The following is a 6,890-nucleotide window of genomic DNA, read 5'->3' as shown; positions in this document are numbered from 1 at the left end:
CGTCGTGACGTCGCGGCGCTCGATCTACTGCCCCTACGACGCCCTACCGCGTCGCGAGCGCGCCGTCGGTATCACCCCCACTACACGCCGTATCGTGGCAGCCGCCACCACCACTCCAGCATCACCACCACCATCATCACCACCACTACCAACACCTACCGCGACATCATCGCGTCTCGCGTCTACCGATTCTGGTCCCTCATTTGGCTGCTGCTGCTACTGCTGGTTCACCCTCTCGTCGACTCCTCGCCGGAACCCACCTTCGTCGTCCTCTGCATCTCCCTCTTATCCTCCCCTGATTTCGAAGCTTGCTCGCTCCGGATAAGGCGTCGTCTCTTCCTCGCGCTCGCGTTCGTCTTGTTAAATTCCTTCTTCGTTGTTTTCTTTCCGATTATGGTCTCACCTGCTGTTTTCGATATCGCCGTGCGGTATGTTTATCTTTATCGTACCTTAACGCGTTTGTTTTGTGATGTTGTTGACACCGGAATCACTGATAGAAATTTCTCTCTCAGAAATTTGTAACGACTTCTTTTTTCTTTACGAGTCCTGTTTTATGTTTGTTGACTGCATAGTAAAAAATATTTTTCCTCCATCATCGATTCTCTGTTTCTCTCGTTTATTTTAGAAATTTTCTGCTCATATCCATACTTCTTCCTGGCGCCGCGGAAGATCCGTTCTCTCATCCTACATCTATCTCGATCTCCCGTCCTTTTGAAATCCTTCCTCCGTCGAACTCGGAGTTCCCCACTCTCGTCTGCATCTCGACATCCCCACCACAGAATCGTGTTCCGGGGGTGTGTCTACAGATAAGATGCACGTACACCTTTGCAGCTGTTCACCTGCAACACGCTCACTGCGACGGACTCGCGACTGCCGATGACCGAGCTTGTATGCAGAAGGAGCATCAAGCGATATCCATGCAATCGCAATCGATCTCTTGCGGTCTCGATTGCAGAGCATCCCATTGGAACAGATCTTTGTAGATGTGTAACAGAAATTTATATCATACAAACGGCGCGCGCGAAAGTATTTTATCATTACTGAGATTAGTGAAATTTTAATTAGCGGACTACGTTTAATAGGAACGTGCAATGATATTAATCTTCAAATGCTAAATCTGTATTTAATGTCAAATATATGTATTAATATATATTATTTTTTTGTGAGATATTTTCAAATAAAATATTTTTAAAATAATATTAATTTTAGAACCTTTCCATTTTTTTGACGAACAATATTATCTGTATATGTTGTAATATATGTCTAAAATGGCATAAAAAATATTAAAAAGCTATACTATATAAAACATGCAGAGTATAAAATATATGAAATAATTAGATACGCATCAATAATAATTAAATATAACATTTGAACACGCGATAAGAAGCAACAGATGCGTATCCGGATTAGAAACTGATTTGGTAAAGTCATTCTTTCACTTTCGTAATAAAAGCAATCAAGATTCGAAACATTAAGATCTCATCCATCGATAAATAGATTAACGGCACAGATTAATATGAAAAAAAAAAAAACTGTTCTTATTCCTCCGTCGAACTCGGAGTTCCCCACTCTCGTCTGCATCTCGACATCCCCACCACAGAATCGTGTTCCGGGGGTGTGTCTACAGATAAGATGCACGTACACCTTTGCAGCTGTTCACCTGCAACACGCTCACTGCGACGGACTCGCGACTGCCGATGACCGAGCTTGTATGCAGAAGGAGCATCAAGCGATATCCATGCAATCGCAATCGATCTCTTGCGGTCTCGATTGCAGAGCATCCCATTGGAACAGATCTTTGTAGATGTGTAACAGAAATTTATATCATACAAACGGCGCGCGCGAAAGTATTTTATCATTACTGAGATTAGTGAAATTTTAATTAGCGGACTACGTTTAATAGGAACGTGCAATGATATTAATCTTCAAATGCTAAATCTGTATTTAATGTCAAATATGTATTAATATATATTATTTTTTTGTGAGATATTTTCAAATAAAATATTTTTAAAATAATATTAATTTTAGAACCTTTCCATTTTTTTGACGAACAATATTATCTGTATATGTTGTAATATATGTCTAAAATGGCATAAAAAATATTAAAAAGCTATACTATATAAAACATGCAGAGTATAAAATATATGAAATAATTAGATACGCATCAATAATAATTAAATATAACATTTGAACACGCGATAAGAAGCAACAGATGCGTATCCGGATTAGAAACTGATTTGGTAAAGTCATTCTTTCACTTTCGTAATAAAAGCAATCAAGATTCGAAACATTAAGATCTCATCCATCGATAAATAGATTAACGGCACAGATTAATATGAAAAAAAAAAAAACTGTTCTTATATCTATGTCGAAAACATGGTTTGAAACTCGAGTGATTTTAAATCGAAACTTGAAATATATGTTTAAAGTGGAAAAGAATAATCAGGAGAGAAAATAAAGATATAATAAAAATATAAAAGATTGATACACATTTCATATCACATAATATAAAATATACATTGCAAAAGATTTCAAACTTTTGAGGTTTTTTTTAATGTATTTTTTTTATCCGTTTTCTTAATCAACGAACATAATTCTAGATTAAGATAGTAGTAATTAATATAAAAGCAGCTTTCCCTCGGTATGTCAACTATACGGTTCCCTTCCCGCTATTAAAATGGATTGAATCTCGGAGAATCTCAAAGGAAATATACAATAACATACATAGTATATATATGCGTACATACGCATTTGTAGATTCCTGTAAATGTCATAGGCGGATTAGACGATTTCTGGGAATTAATTTCCATAGATGACGAATAAGTAATATCGTTACCGATCCTTGTTAGTATCCACGAATTTTTGGTGCTTCGCGAGTGACATCCTTCCCCGATTACATCCTTCTACATTTATGTGTGCGTGTGCGCGTACACATATGTGTTTTCATGATGCACATATATGATTTCATCTCATCAGATGTGATATGAAACAAAGATGCCGATCGTGCTTGCGTAAATAAAAGCGCGTTATTATCGTCTGATAATCCGTTGGAATTGGATAAGTACGCGACTCAATCGAATCAAATATCTGGACATTTTATCGAAGGATTAACGACGAAATGAAGTATTTGTGGTATACTAGAAATATCAACGAGGATCGCGCGGCAGATAATACGCCGATTACGCAATCAGTGGGAAAATTCAAACGCCAACTTCTTATCGACGGTGTTACCTAATCTGTTGTCTTTCGCTCGATGAAAATCTGTTCAATTCGATGCGCTTTTTTGGTTTTTTTCTTCTCTCCCGAGTGTTTATTAAAGGTGATAGGAAAATGCCAACGATAAATTTTAACTATCGCTCCCGATTTCCAGAAAAGCTAGATAAAGCATAATATAATAATTATGATACTTAAAATATTTTAATAACAAAGCTTTCTACGTTAGGATTTTAATCGTTACAAAAAATTTTTGCAGGTGTTTATCTTCATCATATTAATTACATCAAATTAATATAAAAAGTGATTAACTCTTTGTTACCTATATTAATTCAGCAAAAAAATACGGTTATCGTAGTATATATGATATATAATAATTAGCTCTGATAGCGTTTAATTGGCAGACTGGATAATCCTGAGATTACACTGAGTGTTTAAAAGATAATGCCTTATCCAGCTGACGTGTGTTAGTCGATATTGCCTTTACGTAATAGAACTGCTGCGTTAATATTTTGTCGCTTAAGAATTATTTAATTGCGATCAAAGCATACTGAGAAAACGAGAAATAAATTACGATAGCGCATATTAAAAAAACAAGAAAATATTACAATAGCAAAGAATAACAATTTAACTAAAACATCTTTCAATCTCTCTAATTAATAAAATATATATTGTATTTAAAATATTTTTTTATGAAACACAGTAGCGTGTTTAAAACTCATCGATAAGAAAATTTAGAATTGCTCTCATTAGAATATCTACGAACTCACGTGCTTTACGACACATGCCTGTCGTGCTTGCTTCCACGCGTATCGTCAGAAGCCACGTACGTAAATCTTCAGACAAATTTGTCTCGACAGTACAAGAGTTTCTAGCGGGAGATTTCGTTCGCCGATACAGCATTTTACACTCGCCAAATCCGATCGCATTATTTCGCGGGGATAGAGGGTAACCAGAGGCGTCATAAAACGCATCTGCATCTTATCCCACTATCAAGCCTTAATCCATTCTGATCCATTCTGCTGTAATATAAGTTCTATCAAATATTAAAAGAAATACTGAAGGAAACTGTTAATATTTTATTTAATCCAACGCTCTCAAAGTTTGTTTAAAATTTTATCAATATGATGCGATTAAGATAAAAATTTCGTGATTCATTTTTACTCATTGCTTTCACTTTAATTGTTGAATATAAGTGTAAATATAAGTGTAAAGAGGGAGAATATAATGTGATAATCTCATTTATTAGCACTTAAAAGCAAAGCTACCTATATTTTAGGAGTTAACGAATACTCGGAACATGATTCATCGCTATCTAGGCTATATTAAGCGCTTCGTTAGTTACTCGTTCTCGTCGAATGTTACTCTAATCATCGTACCCGTTGTCTAATCCCGCGCCACCGATTACGACACCAAAGCCAATAAAGCATCGCAATCAAGAGCTTCGTCTCAAACTTCCCCGTCCGGCGATGCACTCTTCGTTTGCGTCGACCGTTCCGACATCAGCTATACCTTTCACGTATACCGTAACACATGCGCGCGCGTGCACCCTCCTCTCCCGAGGGTGAAAGACGCGGGGTGAGGAAACACGACAGTGGGGTAACGATTGCATCCGCGGATGCCTATGATGCAATCTGTGTGCAAAGCGGTCTGAAGTTGCAACTCCTACAACGGAGGATCGTGGCGTGGGTGGGTACCGAACGGGTCGGCGGAAAGGGGGGAAATAGGGAACAGGGGGTGGAAAATGGATCGGTGGAAGAGGGGTAAAGGGGGGGGGAGGGGGAGGGATTCGAAGAACGCGCGCGTCCTAGGTCGTGTCTGGGGGCGAGGAGACGCGCGGGGAGGAGGATGGTTACCGCGTTATCGGATGCGGTGGCCCTTGACAAGGGTGGTTTGCCGGGGTCGGTACAGAACGCCGGATGGTGAAAGCTCTGGTACCCTGGGCGTGCACCGTGGAGCTTGCGGGCGGAGCTTGCGCGATTCTGCCCATCCTGGAACGAGTAGCTTTCGCGTCGAACCACGAAGCCGGCGCGCTCGTCCTACGTCCAGGACGGCATATCTCCCTATCCCCCTCTCTCCCCCCCACCGCCAAGGCATTGGATACCTTTTCTGGTCGAGATGTCTCTCTCTCTCTCTCTTTCCTTCCGGAGCTTTTTCGAAGTAAGAGAGCGAGTCTCGCCACCTTATGACGGTCACACAGATATCTCACACTTTCGCGAACCGTGTACGTGTTTATCCATGGTGTATGAGAGATGGTTGAGCGCAGGGGAAGGAAGGGGAAGGAAGTGAACCGGAGAGGGAAATGGTCGAGGCTCTGGCTGGCTCGCTATACGAGAAAAGCTCGGTTTTCTCCGAGAGGGGCGATAAAGGCGAGAACGTCGGGAGAGGAGAAGACTAAGAAGAGCGCAGGAGAGGGACAACTAAGGCGAGAGTAACGTATGCCCGGAGCTAATTTGCCGGAGCTTACCCGAGAAATTACGAGCATCTCGCGCGATGCATCCGAATATCTTCGTCGTCCATCCAATAGCCCTGGTGATGCCTGGCTAGAATTAAGGGAAGCAAGGACCGCTTTTCGATTTTCTTTCAAAAATGCAACAATGTGATTTTGGAAAAACGTTTGTCTTTAAGCTATTATTTTAGAGACATTTATGCATAGATTTTATATATTATACATATGTTATTATATAAAATGGGATTATACGTATGTTGACTATTTTATAAATCTGAAAATTTTTTTTAATCGGGCAAGGTAGCTTTACTAGTGTCAAATATTCTCTCTTAAAATTTTGTATTCTTATTTCTTAAATCTAATAAAAGATTATATAAGATTTAGAAATTTAATGACTAATTAAATTATAGACATTTTATTTTTTTTAGCGGTTTACTTTGTGTTTTAATATTTGAGAAAAGACATTTTATTGCTAAATTATTTTTAATATTTTGAAACTTAAATATTTTACACAAATACTGAAGAAATTTCTCCCGAATATAGTTACCAATATAAAGATTCATCGCGCACGTTATATATCAGCAGCTGTTACTGTAAAGTATATTCACATCTCAGCAAAATAATGCACGTCATTGCAAAAAAAGAAACATCTCATGATACTTTCAATGATGGCATTAATAATGAAAGAGATATATAAAAATATCGTATAATTATCGAAAAAGTAGAAAAATCACGTCATATCGATCATCAAAGATTACAACCAGTAACATTATTATATCATGATTGTGCAAGAATCAATAAAATAAATTAGTTTTTTTATCAGTGATATAGATTTGTGTCTGATTTGTCGCATTATTATCGGTTACGAAGGAGATCAATTATATTGCCTGACGAAGGATTATCTCATTTATATCATTTATGCAAGTTATGAATTTGATAAATTAAAATTGTGCATATATAGACGAGATATTTTTTCTAAGAATAACTAATTTCAAAAAAGATATTCTAATATATTAATCATACTTAATATATTAATTATGTTGTATGTAATACATATATTAAATATCAAAGCAATTAAAATATCACCTGTAAGATGCAATCATATTGTCATAAATAGTTAAAATCAATCATATGTTCTATTATTATTTGTGTCTGCAAATGATATTTATGAAAAGATAGAGAGGCTACTGAAATAAAATTATATACCAAAATATAATATACAGTTATA

The sequence above is a fragment of the Formica exsecta genome, unplaced genomic scaffold (genome assembly GCF_003651465.1).
Source record: "Formica exsecta isolate Colony F162 unplaced genomic scaffold, ASM365146v1 scaffold201, whole genome shotgun sequence".
Lineage (NCBI taxonomy): Eukaryota > Metazoa > Arthropoda > Insecta > Hymenoptera > Formicidae > Formica > Formica exsecta.
This window is presented reverse-complemented; position numbering follows the sequence as displayed.